Genomic DNA, 13,686 nt, shown 5'->3' on the forward strand with positions numbered 1-13,686 from the left:
TGTCATATATGTTATATTTATTTGTTTCTTATTATATAAGAAACAATTCAACCAGAATCTTTGCATGAGTTTCATACATTTCAAATTTATAGCTGTGAAGAAGGGGCTTTTAAAATCTGTAGCTCTCTTTGCAACCCTTGCACTCACTGTGTGAATAAACTCTGACATGAATAAAATAGGAAATAAAAGATGTTCTTGTTTAAATCTTTTCTTTAACCTCTGTATTAGAATACCACAGACAGCAAAACAGAAGAATGATAAAACATTCAGCTCTTAAGGCACGTTACTATGTTTAATTACACTTAAAAAAAGAAGTGAAAAATCACGTCAAAAGAATATGGAGCTAGCAAAATCAAGCAAGTAAAACTTTCATGAAACCTTGATTTGTGCATCACAATTTCGTGCATGTGTGGTGGGTTGACCTTGGCTGGCTGCCAGATGCCCACCCAGCTGCTCTCTCACTCCCCCTCCTCAGCAGGACAGGGGGAGAAAATAAGCTAAAAAAACCTCATGGCTTGAGATAAAGGCAATTTAATGAAAAAAAGCAAAGGCTGTGTGCAGAAGCAAAGGGGGGTGGTGGTGGAAAATTACTTTCTACTTCCCACTGGGGATGTCCAGCCACATTGTGGGAAGTAGGACCTCAGTTATGCATAGCAGTTGCTTTGAAAGACCAACCCCTTAATGACAAATGCACCACCCCACCCTCCTCCTTTCTCTCAGCTTTTGTTGCTGAGCATGACATTGTATGGTATGGCGTATCCCTTTGGTCAGTTTAGGTTAGCTGTCCTGGCTGTGCCCCCTCCCAACTTCTTGCCCACCCCCAGCCTGCTGAGGTGCCTTTACCCTTTTTGAGAGGAAAAGGAAACGAGGAGTTGGTTTTAATTTGGCATTCGTGAAAAATAGTGGCCACTACTGCTTACTACTATTGCTTTAGGGTCCTTCTCTGCAGCCCTGCTCATCCCCTGTGTGCCAGACCAGCTCTGGACTCCATGGGCTGCCAAAACAGCCCAGCCACCTGCCCTGTTGCGAGTAGCTACAAATCTTTTTCATATTATTGTTCCACAGCAAAATCCAGCACAAACATGCTGTAGATGTAGGCAGCTTCTGCAAAATCTTAAAATAAAACTAGCATTTAGGATGGGAAAGACTAGTTGATGCGGTTATATTTGCCCATGGTATTTTTTCAATAGTCAGTTTTTAAGAGGAGGGGTATCTTTCAGTCTTTCCCTGTCCCCCCCCATCCCTCCCTCTTTTTCTCTTCTCCTTCAAAAACTACTTTGACATATTTCAGTGTGTTAAAAGCTGGACACAGATCCATCTTTGGAGGAGTGGTGGCAGGTAGCGTGGGTTGGGATTGGGTCAATTTATTGTTCAGGCTTTTAAGTGGAACTAGAGGAAACTGTGAAATCGAGGTTGCAAAGAGGGGTGAGCAATACATTATTTCCTTTCCTTTTCAGATTACCATTTCAGCTGCAGGGTATAAAAACATGTTGAACAACAAAAAAAAATAGAGTAACTTAGTTTTTAATGATTTCAGATAACCCTTTCTCTGTACGTGAAGGTAAAATAAAATGCCAATGACTTTTCTGTGTTTAGAAAAAAAAAAAATCTTTTAACCTTTTGTTCACGTTCTCTTACTTGTTTGTTGTAGTTTCCTAAGGCTATTATGTATTAACAATATCTGCATTGTGCAAGCGTTTGCAAATCCTGTTGTTATGCCACACTGGAAGGCCAGCTCAGGTTGCAGCGAGATGTGTTTTCTGTGTGTTCAAGTGATTCTAGAGGTAGGGCTTGAAGAATGGTGGGGGAATGGAGCTGTGAAGTGTTTGAACTGTGAGGATGTGAATTAAGTGACAATGAATGTTTAGAACACCAGAACCCCTTTAGGGTTGCATGGGTTAAAGTAATGTCGGGTATTTACTTTCAGACAACTTCTATAACATTTTGTCAAGCTCAATGTTCATTATCTTATAATGAGAGCAGCTTATGGAGGAGGAAAGAGATGCTGCTCCGGACCCTTTGGCTTACAAACCTTGGCATGTAAGCTTAAAGCTTAGAACTACTGATATAAACAAGTTTAAGTGCCTATTCATTGTCTGGAGACTTTGGAAAAAATACTGGAAGTTTTCTGGGGAGTAGAGAAGCTGAGATACTTATTTAAAGAAAAAAAACCCAACCAAACAAAAAAACCCCCTCCAACTTGTAGATATTTGGGGTAGATATTCAATGACAGGCAGAACAGATAAGTGTTCAAGTCCTGGAAAAGTTAATGGAAACTGGATGCTTCACTCCTTTTTACCTGCAAAATTATTTCTTGGGATCCTATTATCTATCAAAATGAATTGCATTTGGATGAGTAGGTCCCAAAAATCCCTCAGGCTGTTCTGAAAATCTTATTTCTCTCCCTCACCCCCCCCCAATGGGATTGAAGGAGAAATTAATGAAAGCGTTATAGGAAAGTCTACTGTTGCTATAAACTTCTGCTCACAAGCTGAACTGTGATTTCAGTGCAGCACACTACTGCTTCCACTGGCGTTTGTGGGAGCAGGATCAAGGACAGGCGATTCATAACCTCTTGAGATAGACTGCCACGGTCACATCTGATAAACCAATGGAAGGAGTGACCACCCTTCTGACGTCTAACCAATGGTTCCTGCTGTTGGTTTGCCTCCCTATTCTATATGCTGGTAGACCTACTGGTAAAATAGATGAGGGACACAACCCTGACTGACCCTCTTCTCCCCCAAATTTTCTAGCAGCTGTTTTTAATATGGATTACTTCCCTGTTGTGACAAAGCATAACTGTAGGAGGTGGTAAGCTCTGGCACAGAGGTGGGAAAGACCTGTGGGAGTGGGAATACTTTGTGTCCAGAAACCTCAGCTCTTCAGATCATTTTTAACGGGCATCTTTAACCATGTGTAGACGCTGGAAAGCAGGAGTAGACACAGTTTATGACTACGACAATTATCTTCTCTACTGGCTAAGCCACAGAGTGGACAGCTGGGACTAACATGCTGCTAGGCTAAGCATTAATGTGCTCACCAGCCCAGTGCAGGTGCGTGATGAGTCTTTGCTGGCCAGGCAGTTGTCAGTGAGGCAGGGAAGTGCTGCCTACCATTGTCTCCTGGAGTGGGCTGATCCTTGATCTTACTAGGTGTCCATCTTCTGACCCTCTGCTTTTCTCTGAAAGTTTTATACATCTTGGTGATGTTCTTTTTGAGTCCTTGAGTGACTATTTCTGACTCTACAATTTCTTTCTTTGATGTTTTTTTCTCATTTACTTATCTTGCTGACTTTAGTTTTGCTCCATTTACAAGAAGTTTTTCTGAGTAAAGTCAAGCCAAGGTCATAGCCACGCCTCAGGTCACATACAGATGAACCTCAAAGGACTGGGCTATGAGTTAGTTTCCTTCTTTGATGGTTTGACCTCTTTTGATCATTGATGCCATTGCTTTGTTGATATTAGGGTCTGGCATCGAGCTGAGTCTCTACTAGTATCTCTGCCTAGGGGGCTGCAGCAGGGTTTGGAGTCTTAATGGCAGTGCTCAAATCAAAATCCAGTACTACAGTGTATGCAAACACCAGCCTAGTTAATACCCCGAGTGGCTGCCATTCATCTGGTATTTCAGTGTCAATCCACCACTGTTGAGGTTAAGTGGTCATTGCCATGTAAGGAAAAAATCCAGGTGCAGCAGGAAAAAAGCACTGAGTCATTAGGATGATGAGAATTTTTCATCCCACGCTTCTTGTGTGTTATTAACCATTTTATATCTGATTAACCCTCTGTATTTGCTGTGAGATTTTGGAGTGTCCAGCTGTGTGAAACCACTGTTCCTAAAATTATTTCTTTGTTTTGCTTTCCTTAGTAGACCTTTTATATCAGGTTCTTGCACCAGGAGAAAACACTGCTGAACCTTTGACAAGCTTTCATCTCTGCAGAAACATTTTTGATAGGAAGTGTCTTTAGTAAAGATCTACTATGACCTTAAAATGTTTGCCCCTCTTCTTGTTTGTAGGTAATGGACTAATGAAGTATATTTGGACTCGTCCTGGATATGTCTCTTTCCATTGGCAAAGAGCTCTGATTTTAATTTGTGTGTGTGCAATGATTAATGCATTTGGCAAACATTTATCTACCAAAGTTTGAGTGAGTGTCTTCTCTTATCCCTAGCCACCATTCTGCAAGAAGTGTGGCAAGATCTATGCCATTTACATCATAATTGCGATATCAGGATGAAATTCAAGTATCTCCCACAGTTACAGTTCTGGTGTAGCTGGATGTCAGGGCTGTGCCTGTGTGCTTCCCCAGTGTAATTAATGATTGATTCCCTGGGCAAGGCAGGAATTCCCCAGCTGGTCTCTGCATAGATGAGATGGACTGATTTGTGACAGTGAACTGACTTGTGACAAGGTGATTGACTGATCTTCTAACTTCAAACTCTAGAGCTCTTGCAAGACATTTGAAGGCTCTGTGTTTTCTTCCCGAACACTGCTGTCTGCCCAAAGGTGATACACTGGGGGTTTGGGGAGCTGAGTAGCTCTACTTTATCACTACAGGGAGCTGCACTGACTGGCCTGGATCAGGTGTTGCCTCACATTCATCTGCCGACTCCCATTGCCTAGTCAATCCAGCCACCTCTTGCATGAGGGTACTGGTGGGCACCCCGTCCCAAGCAATCATGTTTTTTTTCCTTTGATCATCAACATTTTCCAAACCATATTCTGCGCATATCTTTTCCACCACTAGTGAAGTTCATGTCTCAGAGCAGCCCACATATCCTGTCCACTACAATACCCTTTCCCAGCCCGACCTTTCAAAGACTGACCTCTGGCTCCTGCCTTGGCCTGGAGATGGTGGCCTTTCTCTGCTGCCTATTCATTCCATATGGGTGGTCTATCTGTGCATGTGCACCTTCACGGAGTGGCTCAAAAGGTTCCTCTTTCCCTTTCCTTTAGTTTCACACTTTTGTGCTGTCATGAAAATATGCCTGGCCTGTGTAACCTTATTCTTAAGTCTGGCCCAGGTCAGACATCTGCATGTGTAATGGCCCAAGAATAACTTCGGGTGTTGCATTCTGCCTGGAGGTGTTGCATCTGAGATGCCAAACACCAGTCTTTTGCAGCAGAAGCACAATGAGTTATTGCTGATTCTGTTCCTTAAACACCTTATTCTTAAATTTTGACTCCTCATTTGCTTTTTTGAGTGTTGCGTTTTGCCCTGTATTCTTTTCTTGCTGACTTTAACAGGCCAGTCGTACCTGTACTTCTCCAGAAAGCCCCTGTGGCAGTTGCCTAAGCATCTGCTTTAGATGGGTTTGGTTTAGTACTCAACTGCATCATAAATGCCTTTCCTCCTTCTCTCAGTGTATCTTCCCCTCAGAAGACGTACTGGGGTGGGGGGACATCTTTTACGATGGGCAGACACTTTGAAAGCAGGACTATACACGGTTTATGAATATGGGGCAATTTGGGCAATGCACAGAGCAAACGGCTGGGAGTAACATGCTACTAGGCTAAGCACAAATGTGCTCACCACGCCAGTGAAGGCACGCGGTCAGTCTCTGCTGGCCAGGCAGTCCTCAGCGAGGCGAGGAAGTGCTGCCTGCCATTGTTTGATCTTGCCAGGTATACATCTTCTTGACCCCCTTCTCTGAGTTTTATACCTTTTCTTGCTGGTATTTTTTTTTTTTTGAGTCCTGGAGTGACCGACTCTACAATTTCTTTGTTTTTACTCTCCTTATCTTGATGGCTTTAGTTTGTGCTCTCTCTTTTACAGTGCAGCAAAACTTTTTTTTGTGGTGGTTTTTTTTTTTTGTTCTCCAGTAAAGCTGAGCCAAGGTCACGCCACTGCATTTCACACAGCTGGGCCTTAGGTCAGACAGCTAAGCCTGAGAACTGGAATGAGGGTTGCAAGGCTTTGCTGCTGCACTCAGTACGTGATTAAGCGATCTCTACTGTGAGTTACCATGGGTGTCATAACTTAAACCTACTTCTTAGACCACAGTAAATTGATCAATTATGATCATGGGAATTTATCTTTAAATCACAGGGGCAGTCCAGAGAGTGGGAAATTGGAGGACTTTCGATTGGCACAAAGTTGGATTAAAAAGTTGAACTGCAAAAGCTGTACTGAAGGAGCGGTGCTTGGGCATGGGAAGCAGGACAATGTAGCAATCAACCTGCCTGTTGCTCTTTCTGTGAGAAGGTGTTCATGTATATTTATGTCCATCAGATACCGTCATATACATTTTCTGATTGGCAGTCATTTCCTTCTACCTTAAGCTTGTAGTGTGTGTAACACGTGAATGTATATTTTGCCTGCTGAATCAAAAGCTTTTAGGCAGAATCATCTAGGTGCTTACAGGAGTAAAAAATGCCCTCCCCCTCCCAACACAACTGTGGCCCCTTTTGCTCCTATCAAATGGTAAGCAAACTCATAAATTTCATTTAAATGTTTTTATAGTACTGGCCTAGTTTTTTTAGGTAATTAACACTTGCCTGCTTGAAGATCTTTCTGCTGGAAATGGCTATGCTACTAAAACTGGTTCTGTCTGCCAGTGAAATGTTGAGGTGTTGGAGAGCCACTCAGATGGCCTGTATAATGTTCATATTCTGTATATGTGGGTCTGATTTAGTAAGGCTGTTAGCCAAGGACATCTTTGTAAGAAAAATAATTAATCATTCACATTCCTGAAAAGGTAGTTGTATTCTTGAAGGCTCCTTATAGATGAACTGTGCTAGCTTATTATAAAATACTTTGATTTCTCACCTCTCTCCCTTCTCACACTTTGTGCGGAGTCAGTGACTGAGCATTCCTAAATGGAACCGTCAGAATCAATTTGCCATTCACCTCTCTCTCTTTCAGTGACTCAAAGACTGTTTTTCTTTTTAAACCTTCTTATTTGTGATTGCAGTAGCAATCATTCAATGTTCCCCGTTTCAGAGCTCTCCGAGAGCTGAACAAGTTGACTTGGCAACCAGGGAAGTGCTTCAGGAGATGGGAGTGGAAGGCGCTGGCTGGCAGAGCATTAGTAATGAGTAATGTTCATACTGCTACGAATCTGTGGCAAACGAGTACTGCCTGCTCCTTGTTGCATAATGGAGAACACCCCTGAAATTCAGAAGTCCATGAGCGTTCCCCCAGTTCTGCAAGTTGAGTGAAAGAAGGGCAAATATATCATGACACTTGTCAGATAAATAATTTGGTCAGCTCACTTTACCATGTACTCCTTTGCCCTAAGGACCTGCTGGGTGGCAAGAGAGGGAACTGTGACTTTTCAGCTGCACAGGCCTCGTTCAAAGACATGGGAAGAAAATGCAGTAAATCCAGAACACAAGCCCTGAGGGTTAATCACTACTGCTTGAACTATAAGGAAAATGACTTTACCATTAGTTGTATAGGCTTTGTGACATACAGGTGAGCAGACACAGTTGCTACTTTTCATGAAGCATATTCATTAGCCTGCATGTGTTATTTTAAGGGTTATCTGTGTGCTGTTGCACAAAAAAAAGATGCTGATGTCATGACAAACTACAAACCTGTCAGAAGTCCTGCATCATGTTTCTTGCAGGGAGTGACTATCCCTCCTGTGCCTGCAGCCCAGCACCTCAGCCCTTCTTTACTCTTGTGGTCTCATGCATCAGGAGGAAGCAGGATCTGTGACCCCTTGGCCAGTGTAGGACCTAGGGTGTAGGGCTAAGGCTTATCCAAGAGGCAGGACCAGGACCGGGCCACCTACAACAAAGCTCAGGCTGGGGCCCTGGGCAGAGGGTGTAGGGGAAGGCCCCAGGTGAGGGTGATTGGGGCTGTTAAGACCTTTTAGTGCCCCCCGGGGTCATGGTGCTCTGTAACCTCATTAGGCCTCCATACCCTCATGAGCTTTGGGAGGAGGCAGTCCTTTGAGCTTGCTAAAGCTGAATTCTTTACAGCTCCCAATGACTTTGCCTCCTGAGGAAGACAGGCCTTGCTAGGTTTTATGATGATAGATGGAAAATGCATTTGTCATCTGGTTACTAAATTTTGGCCTTGTTAGAGGCATTCAAGTTGATTAATTATTTCTGACAAGCGATGTTAACTATGCTATCTCTTAGCTGAGAGCTCCTAGAGGTGGCTCAGTACTGACACTCCAGCTCTAAGGTATAATGATATACGCAGCGAGGTACCACGGACCTCAGACCTCAGGGTCCCCTGAGCTGCAGTGCCAGCAGGAGCCTGGCTTCAGACACAAGGCTGTGCCTTGGGGATTTCTGGGACTTTCTTTGAGAGGACTGCACAGGTCTGAGTGGATTGTCCTCCAGGAGTTTTTATACAGGGAAAACACTCCAAAGCTACAATGTGAATGCAAAACTGATTTAGGTAAGGATGCAGTTGCATCAGCTGATCTGGTCTTCCAGCCTTCTACTGCTGAAAAGAGATGGTCCTGCCTCCTTCTTGCATTATCTCATATTCACCCTGCATCCTTCTTGCTTCCTCTCAGTGCAAGGTGACTTTAATTTTACATTGGGGTGAATACTGCAGACCCTTATAAGACTCATGCTTAAAAAAAAAAAAAGGAAGAAAATCCCTATTAAGAGTGAGTAGATCCATGTGTTCAAGTCTGAATATTGGCAACGTCATAGTCAAATTTTCAGTACCTTCCCTGAGCTCTGGTGCTCATCTGGCTCATCTCTAAACAGGTCTTTGCTCTGAAAGTGAAATGAATTTGCTGCACTAAGGGAGAGGATGGGACAGTACAGCAGGGAGGAGAATGGGGAACGGTGGAGAACCCCTCCCTTTGGTGCCAGTGGCTGACCTGGCTGCTTCTGAAAGACAATCCTAAGGAAATCCCGTGTTTCTGCTCACTCACCTTCACTCCATTGAATTGACCTCTTCCACCTTCGCTTTCACAAAGATGGATGTCAGTCAATCATTGTCAGTCTTTGTCTGCAGATGCTTTTAACTTCCTGAAATTATTATTGTGAAAAGTTGATTCTTCATACAAAAGAATATTTTTATGACTCTATTCATAGATGGAACGGAATATTAGTACTATATGGAAGTGAATGCAGCAACATACAATTCTTAAAAAATGGTGTTAGAAAATACACGAAAGTAAAATAAATCCTTGTAATTCATGTCCAAATGTTAATGATTCACAGGTGAATATTTAAAGTCTTCTCTCCTTTGCTAGACTTGGTGACCTGCTGTACATCGTCCTCTTGAAATGACTGCAGATGTGTACTGAAAAAATAAATATGAAATAAATATGCCCTTTCAAACTGAGAGGTTTTAAACAACTCTTTTCTTGGCCCAAATTGCGTGCTTTGCCAAAGGTGTGCAAAGGCTGCATGAATCTAAAGGAAACTAATTTCTTCCTACATTACTTTTCATAGTCTGCTGGCTCTGTGTGAGCACTTGGTATTGGTATTCTGCTGTCAGCCAGGGACTATCGAAAGAAATTGCTCAAGAGTCTGTCTTCTAATCAGCAATAATATGTGCCAAGTACTTGTATCAGCATAACAACATAAAATTCTCTCTCTCTAGCTAATCGCCAAGGCCAACTGCCTCATGTATCACCTCTCTGAAATGTGTACTCTGTTACTATGAATTCTGCTTTTCTTAAGACACAAGTTTGTTTGTGGATACTTGCTGTAAACATAGGTACAATTAAACTAAAGTAACAGTTTCCTAACGATAATGGAAAAATCTCTCTGCTGCTTTGTGTTCTGTGTTAAACCCGTACCTAGAGCTGGGGGTCAGGAAGAATTTTTCCCTTGGGTGAGATTAGTGAGGACCATTCCTGTGCTTGTTTGTTTGCTTGCTTGTTCATTTTTTTCACCATCCTTTGAAATGTGGAGAGGGGACTGCTTGCTTGAATCTGCTGGGAATTTTCACCTTTCAAAGCTCCTACTGGTGCAGGGACCTAAAGTTTTGCTGCTGCCTTGAGTGTCCTGCCCTTGATCTCTGTCACTGTTCTTCTCTGGCACATTGCACATTGAAGGCCTGCAGCTTAGTTTGGGGTGTGAGATTGTCTAGTGACCTGGGGTGTGCAGAGTTAGAGAAGCAGAAGTCTCATGAACTAAATTACTTTATTTTTGCTGCCTATGATTGTGAGGTTGTGGATCTGATGATCCTTACCAGTTCTCATATTACTGTGCAATTATGTGGTCTGGGTACTCTCAGCACTGAAATTGATCCTGTGGGCAGAAAAATGGTAAAGCATTATTTTGTTAAAGAATGAACTGTGATGGGGTTGCATGAAGGAGCCAGACTGCCTCATTACGTTCATGCGTGGAATGATACCAAATCGATTTTTTTTTCCTCGCTCCCCTGCCCCAAACTCTAGTAATACCACTGCACGTTTGTGTGTGTGTGTAGGTACAACGAGGAAACAATGCTCCTGACACGCTGCTCCCTCCGCAGCCCAAGATGTTTATTTCTTTGCCCATCCACTAGTCTGATTCCCCTTGTCTCTCCTTCTGAAGTCGTTCAGGTTATCGGTATGAAGAGTGTGTGCAGGTTATCTGGTGGCTTGGTTGCATGTGGGTAAATGCTTCTCTTCTGTGAAGAGTGTTGTAGCAACAGTCTCATGGGTAGCAGTTCTGTTTCAGCCACCCCTTGGTACCTGCATGGTACTGTCGACAACTGGGAACCTCTTCTGGTTTTTCTGGCATTGGTATGCCCTAACTCAGAGAACAATTTGCATGACTGAAAGTATTTGGTGGTTTAGGTGGTTTTCAGGCAATACCTGTTCTGCTTTTGGCCCTTCTGAGTGGGCTGGGGACAAGACACCCATAGGAAGTAGGTTTATGGGGGCAGCTGTCCACTTGACTTGACATTGCCAGACTTTGGATGGGCAAGCTACCAGGGAAGAGCCCTTACTACGTGGGTACGGACCACCCCAAACTCCTACCTGGTCACTGGGGCAGCAATCCTGAAGGAGCCAGCAGAGCGGTGCTTACTATTTCCAACCTGCAAGTGAATAAATTACTCCGATCTCTCCTGGTACTTAACGATTCAGGGCAGGATTCAGCTCCTCTATGGCCACAGACCCAATTTTTAGGCAAACACATAAGCTAGTCAGCTGGGCTCTTTCTGTATTCAAACTAAACCTTGGTGTAGAATGACCCCATCTCTGGAGGTACCTATGCCTCTTCCTTGATTATAGAGGCTGTCTGCCTTGATTAGCTTAGGCTGGAGGCCTGCTTTTCAAATGGCTGGAATTTAAATGAAATTAATTGCTTTCTAGGCTTCCCACTTTCTGCAAAGGTAGTTTGCAACAGCTAAAGGTCTCAGGATGAAAGTTGCAGTTGCAGTTGCAATACAGAGATTTGCAGTACAGAGTACTGTTGCAGTACAGAGATTTAGCCCAGACTAGGTTAGTAGGAAGTAAAGGGCAGATGGCAGCCAAATGGAATGATATTATGTGCTGGGTCTTTTATACTTAAAATCGTATATGACACATCTGAACTAGTTTTGCTGCTTCAGACTTTTTAGGAAGATGTGGCTTTATTTATATATATATATATATAAAAATAATCCTACCTGGCAATTCTCAGTGCACTCACTTTTCATATAATTTTAAAAAATCAGATTAAAGCAGTAAGATAAATGGAAATCTCATAAGCATTGTAGACTTAAACAACAATGGAATTCTAACCATGAAAAATGTTTGTTGTATCTCTGACTTTTGATTAACAATAAAATATTAGCTTACACGTATATAATTCAAAGAAAGCTTCTTCTCTTCACTAGCTTGAGTATGCTGATGATTAAAGTATTCATTATGGGAACCTAGTTTTTAACAATTCAGCAGTTTGATCAGAGCAATAGAATTGGTTAGTTTTGAAATATAAGCAAATCTGCTACACACATAGTGATGGTAGGTCTGGTACCTGTCGCTTGTTCCTTATGGCGTGGCCTCCATCCTGCCGTTAACTGTACAGGGAACCCAGAGGGACTGTGCACTTAAATTCGGCACTGACTGTTATATGCCTGAAGCAGATAGTGTGGAAACCTCTTCTCCTCCTTCCTTTCCTTTCAGAGTAGTATTTGCTGATTTAATTCTTCCGGGGACACAGCAGGTTTGCACTGCCCTTCTCTCAAGAGATAGGGTAGAACAATAACCGGTGTATTGCACGTGGTATAAAAAGGTGTTTGTGTGTGTGCTCGCATGGTGTGTGTGGGTGTGTGTTGTGTGTACGTTTCAAACCACCCTTCTGAGGCTTAATTTCCATTTATTCAAGTGTATCTGTATCAACAAGGAAAACAGCCAGTTCTGCAAACAGAATATAGGTTATATTCATTTAGCATCAAGGACACTTTGATCTGGCCAAAAAAGCTTGGGTCTAGGAACTGTGTGGCTGTAGCAGGCAGCCTGTTTTTGGATACCTGCTAAGAGAAGTTGGACTTGTTGCCTATTTTACTTACTCGTGTTGGTACGCTTGAAGAAGGAGCAGCTGGCTCAGGGAGGGAGTGGTTTGGAGCACACGTAGGGCATTAGGTTGTCATTTTTACCTGGGTGCTTTTTAATTTTTTTAGGTAATTTGAAGAATGCAGCTCTCATGATAACTCGAACACTTTAATTCAAATTGTGGTTTGGAAAGGATGAAGTGTAAAATCTAGCCAGAAGTAACATATGCACTATAGGTAAAAGTAAGTATATACACAATGTATATAAAAATAGGGAAAAGCAATGCTCTTGACTCCTTTGGGAGGGTAAGTAGTTAATCTACTGTTACCATGTGGAACAACAGTAAGTTAAAAGCCAAATACTGGTATGAGGAGGGGCATTCAGGACACTGGCTGATAAGAAGCTGTTCAAGCAACGCAGCTCATTTCCCCTCCAGGCTGGAGGGGAAGGAGCAGATCTTGATCTTAAGAACTAGGGCAGCTTTGCTGAATCTGGCGAAGTTGCACTGGTTTGCACCATCAAAAGATTTACTTCCTTGCTCTGTCTATTGTAGCATGCCCGCAAGATTTTTGCATCATAGATAAAGCATGTCTGCGGATTCCTTTAGCACAACGAAATATCTTTAAAACTAACTTTGCAGAAGAGGGAGGAGAGAAGAGAGAAATCCAAGGTGGGGGGGGGGGAAACCCACTAGTGGTATAATGAGTGACTTGGAAAGCAAAATAATGGCTTTCAGGATTTGACTGGCCACAGCCCAAATCATCGGGGAGAATAATGCCTGCCAGGGAATCAAATGGGATGCAATGATTTGGACGCATGCACTAACCTGTCGCTGCTGTTCCGTGATGTGGTGACTTTTCAAGAGGGGTAGGGGAAGGAAAGAAGGCAAATCCACCAACAAAGTAAATTATGGTGCAAGTACCATGAGGATCAGAAACCTCTCTCTGACAGGATGGAAAGGAAAATCTTTTTGGTATCACTTTAATTGCTGGATAGTCCCAGGAATGCTGTTGGAAGCAGAAGCCTGTTGTCATCACATGTATATGGCAAAATCATGTAGCGTTAATTCTTTTGCAACCTGTTTTTAACACTGTTACCCCAAGCTTTATTTTGTTGTGTAATAGTATAATTTTTATTGGCTCTGATTTTGGTTGAATTACTTTCAAGAATGGCTGCTGTAATACGGAGAATCACATTACACTGAAGAATCATACTTCAGTAGTGTGCAAAATGAGACCAAAAAAATCAAATTAAAACATAAAGACAAACAAAATCTGATCAGCAGCCCTGTTT

This window comes from Aptenodytes forsteri, unplaced genomic scaffold (genome assembly GCF_000699145.1).
Source record: "Aptenodytes forsteri isolate BGI_AS27 unplaced genomic scaffold, ASM69914v1 Scaffold270, whole genome shotgun sequence".
NCBI classification, from domain to species: domain Eukaryota; kingdom Metazoa; phylum Chordata; class Aves; order Sphenisciformes; family Spheniscidae; genus Aptenodytes; species Aptenodytes forsteri.